The sequence below is a fragment of the Trachemys scripta genome, chromosome 5, assembly GCF_013100865.1.
Source record: "Trachemys scripta elegans isolate TJP31775 chromosome 5, CAS_Tse_1.0, whole genome shotgun sequence".
Classification (NCBI taxonomy): domain Eukaryota; kingdom Metazoa; phylum Chordata; order Testudines; family Emydidae; genus Trachemys; species Trachemys scripta.
In genome coordinates this window covers 10,626,928-10,651,305 of record NC_048302.1, presented here as the reverse complement: position 1 = coordinate 10,651,305, position 24,378 = coordinate 10,626,928, and positions in this window count along the sequence as shown.

Below are 24,378 nucleotides of genomic sequence, written 5' to 3'. Positions count from 1 at the left end.
TGAGAACAGCAATAGCTGGCAACAGCCACCATTTAATACCCGCAAAGCAAGAAAATTCAGAGTCTAGGTTAGGAGTTTGCTTTGCAGTTACACCCAGCGCAGTGCTGCTGTGAGTTAATCTGTTTTAAATGAGTAAAAGATTGTCTTCATTGAGATTAATAAATATAAGAAGGACTTTGAATGTCCTTTGTTTTGATTTATTGCAGACCTCTAACATCAGCCAACAGTTTCTGGTAAACTGATAAGTCAATTGATGCACTCAGATTACAGTAATTCCACCTGTACGGAAGTGAGCAAACTCCAGAGTGGAAGCGAAAGAAACAGAGTTTATGACTGTGGTGGTTGTTTCAGCCTTGGATTAAATCCAAACAAATGAAGATTTATTTAAAATAAATAACTGAAGGCATCTTTAATTCAAAGGATGCCTACGACAACACCCAGGGTTGGAAACTGGCTCCTGTGGGCCGGACTCATATGTGTGGCAACGGAGCGGAAACTGTGCGTTGTGATAGGTAGGACACAGGCCTATCTTGAAACAATTGCATTTAATGTCACTGCATTTAATGCAAGGTTATCTGTATGTTTGAGCCAGCCCTTGAAAGCATGAAAACTTCAAAGATCATTATACTGAGATGGGCCAGACAACATGGACCCACAGGATGTTCTATGTATGTGTGTTCCTGGCTTTCTGGGTGGGGCCTCCTGTGGAATCTCAAATCACTAGGGAGTGATTAATTCAAAATCCCAAAGCTGCCTATGCGGCTTGGGCCCCCTGGGGGAAAAGGAGCAGGGACTGGTTTTACCTGTTTTCAGGAGGCTTGGAGACAAAAGATTTCCGGATATAAAGACGGAGTTTAAAAGGTCTCAGAAGTCTTCCTTCCTGATTATTTTATTTTATTATTATTTTTTTTTTTAGACATGACCTTTTGTCCGAGGGTGGACCCAACCCTGTTGGAGGGTTGGAAGGACTTTGACCTGCCAGAGTCTCCCATGTGAATGATGGGTGACTTCTCATATTAATTAGTGTCTATTTATACAGTTCTTTTGTTTTATATGTTGTCCCTCTATGCTTTGATCCTTAAATAAATGTACTCTGCTTTGGAAGAGCTGTGTGGTCACTGGTAACTGCTGGCAATCCCTGGTCATAGCCTTTGGAGTGAAAGCAAAGTGCAGGCGTGAATGTTAGGTCAGACTTGCTGGGGAGAATCACAATGCGATCAAGGGGAGTGCAAGCCTAAATCCCTGGTCTTGAGAGAGAAGGGACATGGGTCCTTGCCCAGAGAGAGAGGTGACAGCTGGAAACCTGAAGTTCTGAGAAGGCATTCCTTGAGCAGACCAGGAACCAGGTCAAAGATGCAGTTACCCTAAAACTGTGACAGTTGTTTCCTTGAAAGCTGAGGCCAGATTCCTTTCTACAATTAGGGATGGAAAGCTGAGGGATTCAAAGATACCTATAATTATGGGCAAAGTCGGAAGCAGGACTCAAGGGGGTGGCAAGAGCAGCTGCAACCACGTTGCGTGGGGTTCTCCCCTCAAATACCGATTCTACAATTAGGTAAAGAAAACAAAAAGGTACAATCATTCAAGAAAGTCCTTGTGGTTTAGGTGCTAGTTCAGAGTCTTATTGCACTGGTGAAGTCTGCGGTCTCTTTGCAAAGGTAGATGCACAGCCCTTTAGAGCCATACTACCCTCCTGCAGGACAGTCACATCTCCTTGAGAATCTGACACCATAGGAGTAGAAATAGGGGAGGTGAAACTGAGCAGCAGAAAGGACGGGGATAGCAGAGGAAGACTGGGGCTGTCAGAATCTCCAGAAACCCCTCTGGGGAACCAAGACAATATTGGTTTTTGATTCCTTTAGATGCAAATTTATTTGTAGTCAAAACAGCTGATGCTCTGACTGCGGTAAGGCCTCGTCTGAGACTGGGCTGGTAAACATGAGATCCATGCAGTCATACTATGCACAAATTAGTGTGCATCTCTCAAGTTTGCAGAGAGAGAGTCTCTCTCGGATACTAAGATAGAGCTGCCATGAGTTGCCGAGATCAGTCTGGAAAATAACTAAAATCCCAATTTGGATAGCAAAGTCCCTCTTTTTCTAGTTGTATTTTTAGGATCACTCAGTGATGAAGTGGGAAATATAAAGGCAGTGGAGTAGCCCTGTGTTTCTAGATCTAGCATTGTGGCTTTTGAACAAGACCAGGTGCATCTGGCCTTCATATGCAAAGCATACCCCAGAATTAGGATTCTCGTGGTATGCTTTCCATCATGCACAGCAAGGGGAACGCCACAAGAACTTGTTGAGCTCATGGACCTTGAATTCCATTTGAGTGTGTTATTACTGGGGGTAAATGGACTGCAGAATGCATTGCCACTGGAAGTTATCCAGGCCAAGAATTTAGTGAAAGTCAAGAAAGATTGGAAATTTATAACAAAAATAATCAGAGATTACAATAATTAACAAAATTTTTGGAAGGGTTATGAAGCCTCATGCTTCAACACTCAAGCCAATCTCTAGCTACTGGAGATCAGAACAAGATGGGATAATAAGTTCCCCATCTGTCTAAGGGTACGTCTTCACCACCCGCCGTGTCGGCGGGTAGCAATCGATTTATCCGGGATCAATATATCGCGTCTCGTTAAGACGCGATATATCGATCCCCGAACACACTCACCAGAACTCCACCAGAGCAAGCGGCGGTAGCGTAGTCGACTGGGGAGCCGCGACCGTTGATCCCGCACCGTGTGGACCCCAGGTAATTCGATCCAAGATACGCAACTTCAGCTACGCGAATAGCGTAGCCGATCCAAGATACTTCGACTTCAATTTCCTCCCCCACCAGTGTAGACCAGCCCTAACTGTGGGGTTCTCATACCATCTTCTGAAGCTTCTGGCAGCTGGCCACTGTCTGACAGGAGCCTGGATTAGGTGGGCCTCAGGTCCGATCCAATATGGCAACTCCTGGGTTCTGTTTTTGGGCTTTGTTATGAAAGTTTTTAACGTCTCTGATCCTTATCGCAAACAATTCTCTTGGAAATGTTGGGAAGTGTTAACACCTGTTTGCTTAACCACAACTGTCATCACTGACGGACCATGTTTTTATGGTTTAAAAGAAAGGCTGATGAGGCTTCTGTTCATGAGAACATTGCTAGACCCAGCTATTTTATGTTTTACATACAGGCCCAATTTTTCAAAATGGGAATTCTATTTGTGCACACGATCTGCATGTTCTGTTTTTGGCGCATTGTTGCAAAACACAAGCTATAGAGCTGATTGCTCACACAAACGGAGAGAAAATGGGTTTTCTGCATGGAAATTCTATCAGCGTGTTGTGTGTGTGATAGTACATGGAAAAAACTGCACATGTAAATGATTGTGCACACAAAGTTGCATGTGCATAAATGGAGTTCAGGTTGGGGCACTGATGAAAGTGTGACACTTACAGGCCAGTTTGAACTTGGTTTAATTTGGGCAAGGTCCTAGAAAGAGCAATTGTTGTGTATTTTGTGAATATCTAGACAGTCTGTGATAAAATTCATCTGGATTCAGACGTGGTTACTACACAGAGAGACAGTGCTACTGTATGTCAGGTATAAATGACCTCCTACCCTCCTCCACCGCCCTGCCCCATATTCCTAACCAGGAATTTGAGAATCGCTTCTACTTCAATTGTCTTAACGAACACCTTCCAGTGCATGTGTCTAAGTTCAAAGACAAGAACCTCAGGCCATGATGACGCAGGACTATAAGTGCTCGATTTTGATCAGAGTGGTCATGTTTGCAAAAATGACAGATATTTACCTTATTAACGAGTCTTGACGGGTTAATTGCAGGTTCTTGAAATCTGAGACAATTCCACACACAGAATTCCTTTCCAACAATGCCTTTTTCTTAATCCTTTAGAAAATACAAAGAGGTTTAAGAGTGTGAACTCCACTGTTACAACACGCATTTGGGCTTGCAAAATCAGTTAACTGACTGCTTGGGTGCACTGTCAACACTGGGTGCAAATCCACAAGCCTGTCATCCACATATCTCTTCAGCCATCTGCCAAGTGCTCCTTATATTTCCATGTGCAGTCGTGGACTTAGATCGAGATGTTCTGACCCAGGGGCACATGAGCGGTGGCCCTCAGTGAGAGTGAACAAGCCTTAAGTAACTAAAAATGAGAGAAAGTTGATGGAGGTTGCATCATCATTATCTTTTTGTCATAGGACACCCTTTGCCAGACCATTGTTACCCTCCCAATGTGGATCTGTGGGCAATAGTTTGTTTACAATGTGCAGGAAAGAAAGGATTGAATTATGAACAGAGTTATAAAAGCTGGCAGGGTTTAAGGATTAGTTCTCAAGAGGGCAGACGGGTGTGAACAGCTCTCTGGGGTTTGAAATCTGCTAGAGCAGCAGAAACGGCCAAGAAATGAAGAAGAGAAAAAGAGAAGACAAGCGCAATGGCAAGAAAACATTTCCTCCAAGATGTTTGTCATGGGGTGTTTGCCTGTTTAAGGGGAGTCAGGCCCTCATCTACCCGTGACTGCCTTTTGAAGGCCCACTGTTGTAATGATTGGGCCTACACATTTAGCCTAAATTGGGAGCTGCACTGTGGGAAAGCAGAGAAGAGTTTACAAAATGTAACTCTTTTACACAACATTTTACACAATGATAAATGTTGAGAGAAAAAGTTGCAAAAGGGAGACAGAGAGACTGAATTAGTTCAAAGAGGCCTACCGATATAACCCCAGGATTGTATTAAGAGAACGTCTCAAACAAGAGAAGCATGGGCCCCGAGATGTCAATGGACCAAAATTGGAGTGTCAGAAATTAGGCCTATTTGGTGAACAAAATAACGAAGGGGATGGGCTATTCCACCCATCCCCCCCTTTTTGGTGGTGGTGGTGGGGGCACTGGATGGATGACGCATCACTGGCTTACTGGGAGAAAAGGAGAAGGCGCGAGCTTCACTTTATGGCTGCCACCCCACTGTCTCCTGAGACCATGGGATCCACCGTGGTACCACTGTGCCTTCGTTGTCCTGATCCTGAGAGATGTCCTGATGAGACCGGGCCAGAGAGAGAAACCAAGATATCACCACCTCCGGTTAAATCCCAACCGCCTGGGATATGCGACTGTCTTTGATCTCTGTGCTACTGCCCCCTCCCCTCCATTGTGTCCTTTTCCTTCCTTACCCGATTTCTTCTCTTTCCTATCTCTATTCTTTTCCCTTCTGTCTCAAGAGAGCCTGGCTTAGCCAGCCAAGACTGCATTGCTTGCAATGCTGCTGTAAGCTTGTGACCAGAAAGGCAGCTAAAAGCAATGCTCTTGACAGCCCAATGCTAGTCTGAGTTTGCCAGTTCCCAGGGGGCTGATAAGACATGTGTTGTGCCGTGTTTTTCCAATAGGAAGGCTGAAAGTGAGAGAGAGCCAGCACCAGACAGAAGCTGCATTTTCTCTCTTGCTGGTCTTTTCTTTCCCCGGTTGTGTTTGTCTGTCTTGTTTTGTCTTCTGGGAAACAGGATTGGACTTAAATAACAGCAGTTCCAGCCCACTTCATCTAACGTCTCTTTTCCCCAAAAGGACAATTATTGTTATCATCCTTGACAACTATCCAGAAGACTGTTAGGCAAGGGGGCAGGGTAGATTTTTCTAAAAAGCTCCCTCCCGCTAAAGGGAATGGGAACATGGGATGTTGTTAAAAATTAAAGCCCTATTTAGTCCTTTACATTTCAAATGCTCTAACTGTCCACTCCCTGCATCTTTAACAAAGTGTTTAAAGGATTTTTAATGGTGTGTTTGCAGGTTGAGGTCTCTGTATCCCGCCTCAGACCTTGTTCAAACCTGCTTACCAGGGTGATGTTAACACCAGAATCCCTCCTGGGGCTGCTCCAGACTCCTCAAGTGTCCCTGTTTAAGGACCCCTATGGCAGAACCATGCCCTCAGTCATAACTTCTGATCAGATTAGAAAACTATCAGTCTAGGACCTTATATGGGGTTTGTGTGGGGAGTGGATGAATATTTAGGCCTGATAGAAACCGGCTGTGAATTTTAAGAATCTGTTCTGAGAACGTTTAACAGCATATGCATAAGCAGGACTGCATGTGTGTAAGAAATTGCAGAGTAATCATGTTTGTGAGGAAAATAAAGGGAAGTAGCTAAAAAGCTAGAAAAGACTGGTTTGAAGTAACACTAAACCTGTACTGAACAGGGAGGAGAGTTGACATGGAAATAAGAGACTAAAACATATGTATGAGAAAAACCAAAAAGTTATAAGTAAGTTTGTATAATAAAGGGAGGCGGAAACTGTATTGCTGGAAGCAACTATAATGAAATTGTCCTGATGAGCTTCCCCTAGTAAGTAATTGATCACTACTTCTGAGTGTTTTGCCTTAGTTCGTTAGCCAGGGGTTCTCAAACTGTGAGTCGGGACCGCAAAATGGGTCACAACCCAGTTTTAATGTGGTTCTCAGGGCTGGTGCTAGTCTTGCTGGGGCTCGGGGCCGAAGCCTGAGCTCCACTGCCCAGAGCCAAAGCTGAAGCCCTGGGCGGCAAACGTCAGGCTTCGGCTTTAGCCCTTGGTGGCGGGACTCAGGTTACAGGCCCCCTGCCTAGGGCTGAAGCCCTTGGGCTTTTGCTTTGGCCCCCCAGCTGGAGGGGCAGGGCTTGGGCGGGTTCAGGCTTTGGTTCCCCGCCTGGGGTTGTGTAGTAATGTGTGTTGTCAGAAGGGGGTCATGGCATAGGCGGCAACTCAGTGGGTGCTCTGGGGCTGGAGCACTCATGGAGAAAAAATGGTGGGTGCTTAGCACCCACCAGCAGCCCCCGCATCAGCACCTCTCCCCAACCCCAGTGCCTCCCGCCCGCAGGCCCCGTGGATCAGCACCTCCCCATCCCTCTCCCACCTCCTGCCCGCTGTGAACAGCTGTTTTGTGGCGTGCAGGAGGCTGGGAGGGAGGGGGAGGAGCGAGGATGTGGCACGCTCGGGAGAGGGGGCGGGAAGAGGCACGGCGGGGGTGGAGTGGGGGCGGGAAGAGCCAGGGTGGGGTGGGGTGTTGGGGGAAGGGGTGGAGCCTGGGGTGGAGCCGGGGTTTGATCACCCCCCCCAGCACTTCGAAAAGTTAGCACCTGTGGGTCACGGTGCAATGAAGCTTGAGAACCGCTGTGTTTCACTTACTCAGCAGACAAGTCTCTCTCAGTCCAACAGGTTGTACTCTCTGGTTTTGGTAGTTACTCAGAGGTTGGTTAGAACTGGCTAAACCTTGCACTCCCATGCTGCATGCACTCCGAGGTGATGTTTCTTAATCCTCAACCACTGTGAGTCCAATGTTTTTTTTCCCCCGATACACATTTACTGCAGTGCTGCTGAGCATGAATGCAGTAGCACTGCAACTCCTTCGACTGGATACATTTTGTTGCATTCATACGGTACAGAAATATTCACAGCTGTGTTGTATTCACCTTTTCTTGTTTTCACAACACTTCTCTTCAAAGCTTAACTACTTATATGGGTAAAATGCATGTGAAAAATTATTTTATATGAATAAAGTTCCAGGTCCAATCAACCATCTTACGTTTGAAACGTTGCCAAATTCAATCCTAATTGCAGTTAGTCAATTTATACCAGAGCATACGTCAGCCCACGAGTCTGGAAGCGTGTGTAATTTTGTGGGCACATGAATGATAAAAGAGAGGTGTCATTTGTTTTGTAAAAATCTGCAGAATTGTATCTTCAATGGTATCAAGCTCTGTGGCATGGCAAGGGGGGCTTGCTGCCCCCTCAGCTCCAGGTCCTCCAATTGGTGGAAACTTTAATAATACAGTGTCATCGGAAATGGTTCTAGTTGGGTATACAGTAGAACCTCAGAATTATGAGCTGACCAATCAACCACACCCCTTATTTGGAACTGGAAGTACACAATCAGGCAGCAGAGACCCAGAAAACCCAAATACTTTACAGTACTGTGTTAAACGTAAATGACTACAAAAATAAATGGAAAGTTTACAAAAAGTTGAAAAGGTAGGGAAACTGTTTCTGCTAGTTTCATTTAAAGTAATATGGTTAAAAGGCACATTTTTCTTCTGCATAGTAAAGTTTCAAAGCTGTATTAAGTCAGTGTTCAGCTGTAAACTTTTGAAAGAACAACGATAACATTTTGTTCAGAGTTACAAACAACCTCCCTTCCCATGGCGTTTGTAACTCAGATTCTACTGTAATCTGAAAACCCTTTCTTCCACGAACGCAACGGTACCAAAAGGTGAGAAACCTAGAACATATATATAGGAGAAAATGTTTAAAAGATAATTTTATAAAGTTGACTTTTAACACAAGCATGTCAAACATGCAGCCCTCAAAGTTAAATTGCGTCCCTTGACTGACACTACTGTATTATCAGTTAATGCTCAGAACATGATACGTGATTGATTTTGTTAATGTTACAGATTACTCTAAATGGAAGAAGTGCTTCAATTTAGTTTCCCATCATCAGCAAAAAAGAAATGATTCAGTGATATTAGTTAGCAACTTTGTTTATGATGCCAAAGGAGTTGTAATGAGGCATTGGTTAAGATATCAGGATCCAGCCAGAAATTACTGGAATACAAATGGCACGCACATAGTTACATAACATACATTACACATCGTAATTAATTACAATCCCAAAACAATTTATTGCAAAATCCTTGTCTATACTTTGGTCTTGATCATTTTTAGGCATCAATGGGGGGATAAAGAGTACTGATTATTAGCTGAATTTTTGGAGAATACCACCTGGGAAGACCTGGTTAAACACAATGCTTGGTGGCACTTTCCATACTATAAGAAGTGCACCCACAAACTGAATTTGGCAAGGTTGGAGAGGGAGTATATTGAGCATCAGGAAGAAGATTGAAGATGCTTGGACAAGTGCCAGTGGGGACGAGACTCACCCTAGACTAGGTTTCGTGGCATAAGTTTCGAGAAGAACACCTGCTTCTTCTGTGGTAAGCCCAAGGGCATCCATTAAGCACAGTTTTAACACCTAAATAGGGTTACTAATTCTGGTTGGACATATTCCTGGAGATTACATCACATGACAATCTTTAAAGATTCATCTTTAATTTCTGGAGACTACGGGACAATCCTGGAGGATTGGCAACCCTACACATATGACAAGTGAAAAAAACTGTATAAATCAGTCACTCTTAGTGAGAACGTTGCATGGAACATCAAGCTAAATGGGTGCACTGACCCAAAAGATGCCCACGCATATGACACTGCGTTTCACACTGAGTGTTACAGCAAGAATGTAGGTCACAGGTTGCATCAAAAGCAACAGAAACAAATACTGATTTTACTACTGCAAACTGTGCACCTCCACTGGAGTTCATAATCTAATGGACTGGAGCGTGGAGGTGATGGCCAATGCAGAGGCTAAGTACAGAGAAGTATGTGCTTTGAATGGGGTTGAAAAGGAACAAATGTTGAGCAGAAAGGCTCTTACAGCACTTACTGAAGCTGAGCTGTGGGATATGGATATAATTTTTAGCAGTCCCATCATGAAATGATTCACAGCCCATATCCTTAAAAACTGAAAAAGCCATGGCCCTATCAAAGGCAGAAGAAAGAACTGATGTCAACAGTGATATGAAGATTCTGTTTGCAGCTGCTAAAAATGTATTTATTTTTTTACAGAAAACCATTTTGTCCTGCAGTATGTGGAAGTTTCAGGGATCCGAAGCTGAAAACATAATAATGCATGACCTGTACTACTTCTTCAAGTGGTGCATGCGTGGTCACAGTGACTTCAGCACCAGCAAGTGGAGTACAAGGCTCCTGTTTTATCACAAAGCTCATGTACAAGTGCTTGAGAGAAAAGGCAGATTTCCAACACATACAGAACTGTGCAGCATGAGTAATCTATCACTACAAGTGGCTGTTGGCTTAACAATTCATTTAAAAAACAGTAGCAAATTCCACATGCAGCTTATGCACCGCATTGGCTCCTCCATTGACTACAGTCAACGACTTAGCCTAGAGACTGCACTTGCAAATGAGGTTCTTCACTTGCATGGATCTGAATGAAGGGTTGTACGTTCCCCCAGGCCTCCTCAAGGGTAGATTTATATTTTGCGCGTGACAGATAACAGACTCCAGAGGGGAAAAAATCATTGATTAGGTCTTCAGCTGACAGGATAGAAGATGTACTCTGAAATGATCCAGACACCCAGGACACACCGTACCACACTATTTCAGGAGATAGGTACATTCCAACATGGTCTGCCTTTAATTCGGCATTACTGAAGGTACCAGAGCAAATGATCCATGTATGTATCCTCCCAATCATATCTATTATCCCCAGAGATCACTCAATTTGCTCAGAAAAATTATCACCAAACAAAAGCTGCATTGATACCTGCTATCAAGAGGGAAAATTATCAAGCAACGGAATGGCTCCGGGATGATCAAATGCATCCAAAATTGCCCTTCCCTCTCAGGCATGGGTGGGTCTCCTGAATCAATCCTTCAGCTAGTCTTATACTCATGTACAGAGAGCATAGGCTCACCACCCTGTTTGGTCAGCAGCCTGCCTTGCATGGAGATGTGTGAGTGCGGCGTGGATGATGCTCAGTATGACATGTGTAGCCGTGGTGCCCTAGACAGAGACGACACTGATGAGGGCTTTGATGAATGTTTTCAGTCCTACATGTCAAGGCTAACTTCCCTGGGACTGCCAAAGATCAACGTCTTTCCAGGTCATAAATGCATCCCTGTGTTAAAGTAGGGTTTAAAAAAGTTGGTTTTTAAACATTTTCTCCAACATGTATCTTTATAATTGTTCTAGCTTTGTCACATTTGGTACCATTGTATTTGTGGGAGAAAGGGCTTTTGAATGACATCCGACTCAAATCCATTTCTGACAATGCTGTATTATCAAAATTTCCAAGTGGAGGAGGACCTGGAGCTGAGGGGGCAGTGAGTCCCCCTCTGACACCACCGAAATTAGGATTCTGTAGATTTTTACGAACCAAATGACACCTCCCTTGCCTTTCTATTATTAACTTGCCCACAGAATGCCATTTTGCTACATTATACGCCCAGACCAATATAGAATAGGCCTGTGGCATTTCTTCTCTTCACACCCAGCCTATTCCTTTGCAGTGACCCACCCCTACAAGGACAAAGAGTGGGAGCCCCAGTCTTGGCCTGAGCTTATGATTTCTACTTAGGTGAGGATTGTTGCCTAACAATATAAAGGTGTCTTCAATGTCTGGGCCCATTTCAGTGGCTAAAATGCCCTGGCAGTAGCTCTGGGCAGAGCAGGTTACCTTCAACCTATGGCATGTGCTACCATTTCATATCATTCCTCTCTTCCTTCCATCCAGAATTCTGGGAATGATAGATTAGGGTCATATTTCCTAGCATTTTAAGGGGCACCTACATGCAATGGGGTGGGGGGGGGGCGGGGTGATAGAAGGATGAAGAGGTAGCACATATTTCCATGATGTCACCTTTCTTGTTAACAATGACCTCATTAAATACAAAATTGTTACCCTTGACTTACATGGATTTGTGCAATAAGACTATCGACATCCCGTGCTAGCATAACTTCCTGTGTTGCAAAGAAACCACGGTGCCACAAGTCCAGCTGCCAACTGATCTGCAGAAAACATGTGTTGAGCAGTGTTGTTATCACAGAGCTGCGACTGAAAATGCCACGGGAAAGGAGGTGGAGATGGGATGGGGAAAGAGCTCTGAAGGAAAATAACCGTCCAGAGCCTTTGGGGAATTCCACAGTGCCTTATGAACACGCATGAGCTTGCTCAGCAGAAACTCAATACACATCTGGAAAGGCGAGTAGCTTTGTGTCACATTATAGGTACTTAGTGCTCTTTGCCACCAGGTTGGGGTGTGAATACAGGAGACGTTTATAGGGACTTGTGGCTCTTACGCTGTAAAACCCAAAGAAAGTAAGGTGAGAAGATCACATATTTAGATGTTTGGCCCATAACAGTATCTACATAAACTGTTAAAATGAAAAAGGTACAATCTCTCCCATCTAGCCCAAAGGGCAGCATAGCTCTGTATTGTCCCTTACAGAGGCTCTGTGAAAATTACACAAACTAGCCTTCAGTGTGTTGGCATCTGGGCAAGCTTGTTAATACAACTTTTTAGATTTTAACAGCTTGGACTTTTGAGAGTAGTTCTGCTCTAAGGATTAATCTGGGTAAGGATTAATCTGTCTTCTCTCTTGTTTGATCATTACCACTGTAATTGATCACTACATAAAGAGTTATCAAAAAGTGACCAAATGAGGTACCTGCATGGGAGCAAAAGTTTCTCCCTGCCATGATGGAGTATGTTCCTCAGGGCATTTTAAATTGATCGGGCCTATTTTGTTACCACACCAGTTGATATCATGGTTCTAACTGGCACTCCCACAAGCTGATACAAATCTTTAACTGCAGCCATATCATGCTCGAAAAGTTGTGTCATTCTTTCTGACCTGGTAGACTCATGCATGCCAAAATTATCTAGCTTTTGGCAGGGACTGACCTAGACCTGAACACCAAATCCAAATGACTCCTCTAAATCTGGGGCAAGTTCAGATTTGAATCTGGATCCATGCTCGGTGGTTTGGTTATCTCGGACAGCAAGAACTGATTCATTGGGTCACTACCCTCAGTGACATGAAAGGCCCACTGCCTAAACCCAGTTTGCATGTAACAGCTCTTATACAAAACAAACACCCAGTGTATTGTTGTCAAAGACCCCAGTCCATCTCCTACACCGCTATGCAGAGCCAGCCCATCTGCCTCAGTCCCATACAGCATGTTACAAAACACCATGTTCCTTCCAGTGCAAAAGCTTTTTATGTAGAGGAGATGATGGACTGTGTCGTTTACACAAAAAGAGTCCAGAGTTGTAACCATTCCCCCATGTGGAAGTCCCACTGAAGCCAAAGACAGTTCCTCAAAGGAAATAGCTATCTCATCCCCTTCCTGCCTCCATTGAGAAGTGGATGACAGACAGGCATTCATTTGAATCACCTGGATTCAAAACCGAGAATTTCTTTTAAAATAGTTCTTTATTGGAAGATAGTCGCAGAAAAGCGGTGAGAGATGGTAGAGTCACTGAGCAGCTGACTTAGAGTAATCGCAGCTCTCTGGTCTGGAAAAATCAGTGATTTCTGTGATGTATTGAAAACTTAAAATTGTAGGCTGTCACTTGACATTTCAGGGGTGGTTGGTTTGTTTTTCCCCGCTGGCTCCCTCTATAGTTATTTCTTACCCAGTTTTCTTTAAACTTGGATAGGTACAGGAAGGAGTGTAAGGGATGGGTTTTTCAGAGCTACACGGTGTTGTCTTAATTGTGCGCCTATTGAAGGCAAGGGCAGTTTTAACCCCAACTTAATTGGGAACAGGGTAGGACCAATGTGATCAATTCTAAAAATCCCACACAAATAAATAAAATTAAAATACAAAAACCTAACTCTCATTCCTCAGCAAGTCACCGGCTGACGGAATTTGTATCAAGATTCTCTTATGACTAAAGACCTCCTAATGTGTGCTTCTGTCAGATATCTTCTGTTTTGCCAAATCCTTCTATTTTTTCCTGGATTTTCCACTAGGAAAAAATAAATTGATGTTTGTAAAGTCTGTGGTTAAAATTATGTAATTTGTTTGCAGACAAAATGCTCTGTAAGAGCCGGATTCATTTTTTTCTAATGAAATAGTTTGTTAAAGAAACAAAATGGATCTTGTGGCAGTAGTTGATGTAAAACAACATAGAAATGTGAGGGGAGATGAGATTTTCAAGGGCTCAACCTCTACAGCTAGGGTGGGATTTTCAAAAGAGCTCAGTTCCCATGTAGATCCCTAAATAAGGACTTATTTTTGGAATGTGCTGAGCTCTTTTGAAAAATCTGGCCCATATTGTACATAAATTTATTATCCTACTTACAGTTCCCATATTTTGAGTTACCTTCACCTGGTCCTCTGCACAATTTGACTTTATTTTAAAAGACATTTAGGTAGATAATTTCCCAAATAAATACATTATAGAGTAGTAATTTTTAAAAGTAAAAGTGAAAGGCCATGCATTTGAGTCACCTCTCACTTAGACCAGTTTTACCCTAGTGCAGTGGTTCCCAAACTGGGGTTCGTGAACCCCTGGGGGTTTGTGAAATGTTACAAGGGGTTCTCGGGAAAAAATTCCCTAATGGCGGACAGAGCTGTCCCTAGGAACCCCGGACAGCAGGGGCCCAGCAGTCCGGAGCCCCTGGACGTCCAAGAGCTAAGCAGATCAAAGCAAGCATATCTATCATACTGAGGAGAGAGAAACTCCAAGACTCCTTTTACAAAATGGAAAGGGAGGTGGATATTTTTTGCTGTTTTTAAAATTAAATAGGCTGTTAGTGTTATTTTAAAATTATTATGAAGAACAAGTTTAAGCTTTGTTGTAACGTGCGTTGTTTGCCTGGACTACTCAAGACCTGAATGCTTGTGTAGGAGGAAGTCTTTGAGTTGGCTTCTTACATCCCTGCATGTTGTTTCACATCTGATACTCCTTGATGAGACATCAGAGCCTTGTCTTATAACGTCTTATTCAAAGTGATACAAGCTACGAAAGTGAGATCTTGGAAGAGTGTTGCCGTTTTCATAATGTAATAAAAATACTGTAATGATAAATAATTAATAATAGTGTGTAATAAGCGTGTCATAAAAACAAATTTTATATTTCCAAGATCACTGCTTTTCATGATTTATACTCAGGTAAAGGAGATAATCCCTGGAAATATTCATTTTTAGGTGGGGATTCATGAGACTTGACATTTTAGTGAAAGGGGTTCACGGGTTGTTAGAGTTTGGGAACCATTGACCTAGTGTAACTCCACGGACTTCCACTGCATTGCAGCTAACTTAGGACTGGACACACTGCTCAGGGGGAATCATGCCACTGAATTCCTAATACCAGAGCATGATCAAAGGTGAGTCCCATCACTGAAGTGCGGTTGGAAAACAGGGGTGTGGAGCCCAGGATGACTGAGGGGATATCTACACTACAGTGGCACAGCTGCAGTTACATTGCTGCAGTGTAGACATTTGCTACAGAAATGGAAGGAGTTTTTCCATCACTGTAGTAGATCTACCTCCTCATGAGCGGTAACTAGATTGACAGAAGAATTCTTCCACTGGCCTAGTGGTGTATATAGCGGGGCTTAGACCGCTGAATTTTTCACACCCCCTGAATTGCGTAGCTAGATCAACTTACGTTGAAAGTGTAGACCAGGCCTCAACCTTTTGATCATATCATCATGAATCGGTGCAGTTCTAGAGCTCTGAGCACTCTGGTAAGCCCATTCTCTGTTTAATTATTGAAATTGTATTTAACTTGCACTCTGGTTTGTTGGCTCAAACTAAAATAGAATAAGAATGACAAAATGACCACTCCCATTTATTTATCCCTAAAAATGTTAGGAAATTTTTCTTCTCACTTGTATTGGTGTAAACCCGGAATAACGCCACTGACATCAATAGGAGATTTGCCTCAGTAAGGATGGCAGGATCTGCCCTCAATACAAATAAAGTTCCTGGCCTGCCTCACCCCAGCATCACTGCAGTTTTATGCTGGTGTAACTCCACTGACTTACATGGGAAACTAGATTCTGTTGGAATACTATTAAAGAAACACTACACATGCACTATTCTCCTATATGGCCTTCCTTTTGACATCCAAGATTCCCTGGCAGGAATCTCTACTAAAGGAATGATATGTGCATAGGCGCCGACTTCCTCTCTACCTGGGGAGTGATGGACCCCCCCCCTTCAACTCCAGGCCCTGCCCCACTCCACCCCTTCCTCCAAGCCCCCACCCCTGTCCTGTATCTTCCTGCCCCCCTCCACCGTCGGTCCCACCCACACTCCACCCCTTCTCCCAAGGCCCCACCCTGCCTCTTCCTGCCCCCTCCCCTGAGCGTGCCCCTGCCCTGTCCTCCCAGCGCCTCCTGCGCACCATGGAACAGCTGATCAGTGGTAGGCAGAAAGCGCTGGGAGTGGGGGAGGCGGGAAAACAGGGGAATTGGCTGCCAGTGGATGCTAAGTACCCACTATTTTTTGACATGGGTGCTCCAGCCCTGGCGCACCCACGGAGTCGGCGCCTATGGATATGTTCTGCCAGCAGAGTACAGCATATCTCCCCTGCATATGTTCACAATGTGTACTGGTGGTGGGTGGGATTTTCCAAAAGCACCTAGGGCACTTAGGAGCACAGATTCCACTGACAAAGGCCCAAATTCTCAAAGACATTCAGGCCCCTCAATTTCAGTTGCGAGTAAGGGAACAAAATGCCTTTGAGGATCTGGGCCTAAGTATCTTAGGCACTTTTGAAAAAATCACCTTGCATGAACCATCCCAGTATTTAGGTTATAGTTCAGTCACCCAGAAGCTCCGATTGCGGATATCCATTTCCTGAGATTTCTGTGCAAGTTGGGTCTCTTCTCAGGTTTACCATGCTAGTAAATGCTTAAGAGAAAAAGCCGGACAAAGACACATGTAACAAGATAAAGGAGATTTGATAATAGAGAGAGATGCTGAGATACTTCACTGATGGGTACCAGTATAAAACCCTAAGATAAACAGATGACGTAAGTTATTACACTAGTTGGTCTGCAACTGACTTTCACTTCACCAAAATAGACCATTATAAAACTTTGCTATAGCAATTCATCATCATTGCTTTTCCTGCTGTTATATTCCATATCTCATAGCCACAAGCTGCTGCGCTGGGGAAAAAGGCTTCCTCCCAGACAAATAAGAGAGGAAATTACAAATGAGGGGGGGAAAAGCAGTCACACATTTGTACATTAATGCTTCTATTCTTAGCTAATTACCACTTACAAAAGCCAAGGCTTAGAGATCTATTATAACTGCTGCTGCTTTGAACCACTAGAGCATTAGCCAGAAAAAACAACTAGTGAAACAGGGAGCAAAAAGCCAATCGAAAATAATTGCTGATATTCCTGATAGACAAGGGAGACTATTAATAAAGAACTTATTCTCAGTTCTTCCTCCTCTGTTAAACCATTAGCAATTTAAAACTTCCATTAGATGCCATAATTTTTAAAGTTACAACTATTATTACTGTATCACAGTACTGCCTAGAAGCCCAAATCAGGATTGTGTCCTTTTTTAATAATTATTTGTATTGCAGTAGTGCATAGTAGCCCCAATCCTTGACCTGGGCCACACAGTGCTAGGTGCTGTACAAACACAGAACAAAAAGATGGTCCCTTCCCCAAAAAGCTTAACAATGAATCTTTAAAAACTTAACAATAAGGCACTTTGACATGATCACGATAAACACATGTGCAAAGAAGCCTGTATCATACTGTCTGGAGTGGTTCATGACCGGGAATGCCAACCTCAGGCAGACTGTGAAAAAGCAGGGCAGACACCTCAAACAGGTGGTGTGATCTATAATTAGATTTCACCAGCCCAGTAACTGGTGAACTCGTGGATCACTGTGACAGGATTACCATGGAGTCACAGACAGCCCCCTTGGGGTCTTCCATCTATCTTGCCACTCAGACAAGCTGGACTTGTGATCTTTGTTGCATAGCAACCAACTACAGACAAGCTGGACTTTGTGATCTTTGGCGTAGAGCAACCAACTATCACAAAAGATTCAGGTTGCTTCCAGTTCCAAGAGACCAGCCCCTTACCCAAGTCAATTTGTACGTCAGCTCTCACACCAGAGACAATGCTTGCAGCCAATCTAGAGTAAAACTAAGGAAGAATTTATTTAGTCTCTCATTTCTCATTATGGGGGGAGGGATAGCTCAGTGGTTTGAACATTGGCCTGCTAAACCCAGGGTTGTGAGTTCAATCCTTGAGGGGGCNAGCATTGGCCTGCTAAACCCAGGGTTGTGAGTTCAATCCTTGAGGGGGCCACTTGGGGACCTAGGGCAAAATAAGTATTTGGTCCTGCTAGCAAAGGCAGGGGGCTGGACTTGATGACCTGTCAAGGTCCCTTCCAGTTCTAGGAGATGGGATATCTCCATTATTATATTATATATTATATTCTTTTTCCTAGTTATTTACAGGTTAAAGCAGGCAAACACAGAGTGTAACTCATTTGTGTAGGATTACAAAAAGTGACAGAGTTGTAGCAATCTGTCAGCACTGAATGGCTTTCCGGGCTGATCCATGTTGCCCCTGGGGAATCTCCGGGAGTTTTTGTATTGTGATGTCCCACAATGGCCCATTCAGTTTGACAGCCCTTCCTGATGAGTAAGAGGTAATGCCACTTATAGGGATTTAGCATTTTGTACTAGGTACAGTTGGTCCTTGTTTGGTGAACTACATAGTTCAGAACAAACATTTTACAGCTACTTAGAAAACACTTTGGTTTTACCTTATAGCTCAGGATACAGACATAAGTAGGATTAAATACATGTAGCAACTCGCCAGCATTTCACAAAGCCTAAAACACATTGTTGTAAGTCCTATAGCCTAAAGCCTTGGCAAGAGCTGTCACCTGGTTTGCCAGTATCGCAGCCTCTACTGTTGATATGGGTTTGGATAGTGCAGTGTCTGTACAGGAAGGGTGAGACTTCAATTACTGTTTCTGCAACGCTTTTATTTCCAGGATTATGACTCATTAAGCAGATATGTGATTTTGCTATAAAATCAATATTCAGGCATCCACAGAAAAATAGGGATGTAGCCCCCTTAATATCATTTGTCATGTTTTGTCTACATTTAAGGCATGATCTTGAGCACTTTAAACCTCTGTAAATTCGGTTTAACTCCACTGATTTTAAGTGAGTTGCTTCTGATTTGCACAAATGGGCATGAAATCAGAATTGGCCCTAAACCTGTAAGGGCACCGGGCCTTGACTTTCCCTGTAAATCACCAAGCAGATACTTGGTTCTGATTATGGCCCATCTTCACTTAGAAATTATTTTGATTTCACTGTCACGCAGTGTAGTAGCTGAGGCCACAGGCACGATTTTTGTAATAAACAGGAATTTAACAAACATGCATAAATTAAGAACACACAGGTCCCAACCTAGGCTATAAGAAATTCAGCCTACGATGCACACTAAAGACACTGAGCAGATATATGGAAGTCCTGCAGTATCTGCTCCCCAGGATATTTTAAATGAGCAGTTTATTTGATAATCTGAGGCATGCCGACTTTTTTGACTTCACAAATGTCTATTTGATTCTTTTAAAACCATTTATTTAAAAATCCTCAGTTTCTACCCTGGATTCTTTTTTGATCATGTAAGTAGAGAGTTCTGTATTTGGGTGGTTTCTTTCTGAAGCCACTGACTGATGAGACTGAATTAAATCCTGTCCTCACCCCTTTTTGATTTTGCAGCTGTTTGGAGTGGTCAGCCATTTGAACTCTGAACCCTACAACTTATGATCTGCCCAGAAGCGGAGAACACTGTGGCAAACCCTGCCTGCTTTCCCTGTGAGGATGTGTGGGCTGTTTCTTTAAATATGTAGCAGGAAGCCAGGCATGTGCTGGGAAAATTCTATGCAGAAGTACTATAATGAAGGAAAACTCCAGATGACTTCAGCTGGGCTAGGATGTCTGAGGATTTTTAATATTTTTTTCCTTATTCTAATAAAGTTCCATCTTCAGAATTCTGTGTGTTCCTGACATCATTCTCTCCCTGTCCTTGTATTGAACCACTCTGTCTCAGAGCTAAGTTCTGTTAGTGCTGTCAACAAGTGACCATTCCACATTAGCGCAGACATCTGCGGCGACATTTGGCTCATCTCACTAAGGGCTTGTCTGTGTGATGGGGTAAGGCACTCAAGGGGGTTGTGATTTCTCAAGTGCAGTAATGTGTTGAGTATTACTTACTCCGTGTAGACCCTGCTGATGTGCTTTAATATAGTGTTGTTGAAACAATACTATGTTAAAGCAAACTAGGGAGCCTTTAGTGTGCACCAGCAGGGTCTGCAAGGACCAAGTTATGTACGTTAGTGTGCTTTAGAGATCACACCTCCATAGAGCACATTACTCCACCATGTAGACAAGCCATACCTCCCTACTGCCAAGTCAATTTAATCATGTCTCCTTTACAATTCCCCTGCCCGTACCTTTTCCCCTTCATCATCTCTCCATTCTAAAGAAAGGAAGGACTGAGAGCAGCAGAATAAGGATAATGGACTTCAAAAAAAGCAGTCTTTAAGAAACTCAGAGAACTGGTAGGTACGTCCCATGGGAAGAAAATCTAAGGGGAAAAGGAGTTCAGGAGAGCTGGCATCTTCTCAGTCAATATTAAAGGCACAACTGCAAACTATCCCAATGAGAAGGAAAGCTAGGAAGAAGAGTAGTAGACGGCCAATATGACTCCATCAGGACCTCTTCAATGAGCTGAAAAGAAAAAAGGAATCCTTTACAAAAAGTGGAAACATTTTCAATTTCCTAAGGAAGACTACAAAAGAATAGCACAAGCGAGAAAATCAGAAAGGCTAAAGGCACAATATAAGTTATACCTAGCAAGGGACATAAAAGGCCACAAGAAGAGGTTAAATATATTAGGAGCAAGAGAAAGATAAGGAAAATGTATGTCCCATACTTAATGGGGAAAGAGAGCTAATAACTGATGGCATCAAGAAAGCAGAGATGTTTAATGCCTATTTTGCCAGTCTTCATTAAAAGGCTAATGGTGACCAGATACTCAACACAATAATATAAACAAAGGGGGAAGGAATGTGATCCAAAATAGGGGAAGAACAGGTTACAGAATATTTAGATAAGTTAGGTATATTCAAGTCTGATGAAATTCATCCGAGGGTACTTCAAGAACTAGCTGAAGTAATCTTAGAATCTTTGCTTATCCTAGAGGACAAGCGAAGTCCCAGAAGACTGGAGAAGAGCAAACATAGTACCCATCTTTAAAAAGGGGAACAAGAGGACCCAGGGAATTATAGATCAGTCAGCCCAACTTTGATAACCAGAAAGATACTGAAACAAATTATTAAAAAAAGAGTCAATTTGCAGGCACCTGGAGGATTATAGTGTTATGAGCAATAGCCAGTATGGATTTGTCAAGAACAAATCATGCCAAACCAAACCAAACCAATCTATTTTCCTGCTTTAACAGGATTACTGGCCTAGTGGATGGGGGGGAAAGCAGTAGATGTGATATATCTTGATTTTAGTAAGGATTTTGACATGACATTTTCATAAGCAAACTAGAGAAATGTGGTCTAGACGAAGTTACTATAAGGAGAGTGCATAACTAGTTGAAAGACCATACTTGAAAAGTAGTTATCAATGCTTCACTGTCAAACTGACAGGGCATATCTAGTGAGGTCCTGAAGGGGTCAGTCCTGGATCCGATACTAGCCAATATTCTTAGATAAAGGAGTGGAAAGCCCGCTTATAAAATTTGCGGAGGACACCAAGTTGGGATGGCCTGTTAGCACTTTGGAAAACAGGATTCAAATTCAAAATGACTTTGACAAACTGGAGAAATGGCCTGAATTAAACAGGATGAAACTCAGGAAAGACAAGTGAAAAATACTTCACTTAGGAAAGAAAGAAAAAAATCAAGTGCACAACTACGAAATGGGGAATAATTGGCTAGTCCTGCTGAAAAGGATCTGGGGGTTATAGTGGATCACAAATTGAACATGAACCAACAATGTGATGCAGCTGCTAAAAAGGCTAATATTGTGGGGTGCATTAACAGGCATCATATGTAAGACATGGGATGGAGTTGTCCCACTCCACTCAGCAAAGGAGCAGTGTGTTCAGTCCTGGGTCACACACTTTAGGAAAGATGTGGACAAACTGGACAGAGTCCAGAGGATAGCAACAAAAATGATAAAAGGTTCGGAAAACTTAAGTGATGAGGAAAGGTTAAAAATCCTGCACTTGTTTAGTCTGAAGAAAAGAAGGCTGAGGGGAACCTGATAACAGTCTTCAAATATGTTAGGGGCTGTTATAAAGAGGACTGCTATCAATTATTCTCCACGTCCAATGAAGGTAGGACAAAAAGTAATGGACTTAATCTGCAGCAAGAGAGATGTAGGTTAGATACTAGGAAAAACGTTCTGACTTTAAGGGTTGTTATGTACAGGAACAGGCTTCCCATGGAACTTGTGGAATACCTACCACTGGAGGTTTTTAAGACTAGGTTGGACAGATACCCATCAGGGATGGTCTAGTTTTACTCAGTCTTGCCACTGTGCAGGGACCTGGCCTTGATGACTTCTCAATGTCCCTTCCAGCCCTGCATTTCTCTGATTTTACCTTCCTTCTGCACTCTCACATACCCTCCCACCTCCTTTATTTCCTTCCACTGAGTTGAAGGGGAAATATGACCAAAACAAACCTAAGCAACCACCTAATCTTATTTAGGTTCCCTTCTCCTTAACCCCCACTGTACTGTTTGTTGTTATCCTTTGTCATGCTACGTCTATACTGATATTGTAAGCTCTTTGGGGGCAGGGACTATGATATTTGTTCTATCAAGTACCTAAATACCTAGGATGCTCTATAAATAAAATAATAAAAACATACTGATATGTATTGCAAGAGTCTTGGGGGTTGGGGGAGGGAAAGTCACTGAAAAAGAAATACTGGAAAGACCAAGAAAAATTCAGTGATAAGCTTTTTTCTTAGAAATAATGCAACCCCCTCCCCATGCAATAAGGTCAAAGAACTATCTGCTCAATTCCCCTTTTTCTTGTTGCAGGCGTGGTTGCATGCCAACCAACACATGCATCCTAATCATGTATCAAGCAAGTCCAGCGTTTTGCCTAATTTTTTTTAAGTGCTGCTTCCTCTTTTTGAGATGACTTCATTTCCTATGGGGCTATCACACAACATAGGGAAAAGCCCAGGAACACACTGACAGATATGACACATTCTGCAATATCTTAAACTTAATTCAATGAGATTTAACTAAGTGTTTTAGTTCATTGTACTAAAAATGCCAATGTTTACGCATCATGATGGGATTGGATGCAACTTCTTTAAGGAGAAGCTTTGGCTAATGTCAACTCTAGGCAGGGCCGGCTTTAGGCCAATTCAACCAATTCCCTTGAATCGGGCCCTGCGCCTAAGAGGGCCCCGCGCCCAAGCCCCAATATGGCATACCAGCAAGAGCTGGTGCGCCATTCCGGGTGGCCCGGCTTCCCCAGGGGGCAATTTAAAGGGCCTGGGCCCTTTAAATTGCCACCAGAGCCCCCTGCTGGAGCCTGGGGTAGGGCTGTGGGGGCTATTTAAAAATAGCTCCCCAGGGCTCCTGCGGCTATTTAAAGGGGCAGGGCGGTAGAAGCAGGGGAGCCCTGGGCCCTTTAAATAGCCCCCAGAGCCCTGGGATAGCGGGAGGTTTGGGGGCTATTTAAAGGGCTGGGGCTCCAACTGCCTCTGCTGCACCCCCTGCCCGCACCAGCCCCGCCCCCCGCCCTGCCTGCAGCCAACCCCGCACCCCCTGCCCTGTCTCCAGCCAACCCCTGCCGCACCCCCCTGCCTGAAGCCAGCCAGTCCTGCACTCCTGTCTCCAGCCCTGTCAAACCCTGCCGCACCCCCCTGCAGCCCTGCCTGAAGCCAGCCAGCCCACCCCACACACCCTGTCTCCAGCCAGCCCCACACCCCTTGCCCTCCCTGCAGCCAGACCCTACCTTCAGTCAGCCCCTGCCCTGCCTCCTGCCAGCCCCATGTCCACTGGTGCCCTGCAGTTCCCAGGGCAGTAACCCTGCACACCTGCTTCAATGATGGGGGCAGGGAACAGCTGGGACCCACACATGTGCACACACCCCCCCAGGGAGTGGCGGGGACCCACACATGTGAAATGGAGCTCATTAATAACCGATCAACAGCATATATGACACAATGTACATAATATATAATTTTATTATTTATATAGTTATGGAAAGTAAATAATACATGGAAGAAATGAAAGGGCTTTTTTCACAGGTTTTTTTTTTTTTTTTTTTTTTTTTTGTTAGTCATCCCTGCCGGGGCCCCGCCGAAAATATTCGAATTGGGCCCTGCACTTCCTAAAGCCGGCCCTGACTCTAGGACACGTTCTGCATTTCAAAGGACTCTGAAACCATGTGCTAGTCAAACAAAAAAGGTGGATTCCTAGGAAATATGTGCTCTGAATTGAGTCATAAACCAAGTCAGATATTGCTCTGATTTTCACCTTTCAGAAGTGATCCGGAAACTAAGTCTAACAGTGTCTCTAATACGACATTTGTCCTCGATGTGAGGACTGATTCCCCAGGAAGTGGGCACTGTACTTTTGAATAACTCTGGAAAATTCCCAACAAATTTCTGAGTCAGCAAACAAATGTTTTGACTCATTCTCCACTATTGGCAATTGGCTAAAAGGTAAAGACTCTGTTCATAGTCAAGATGAGTCTCAT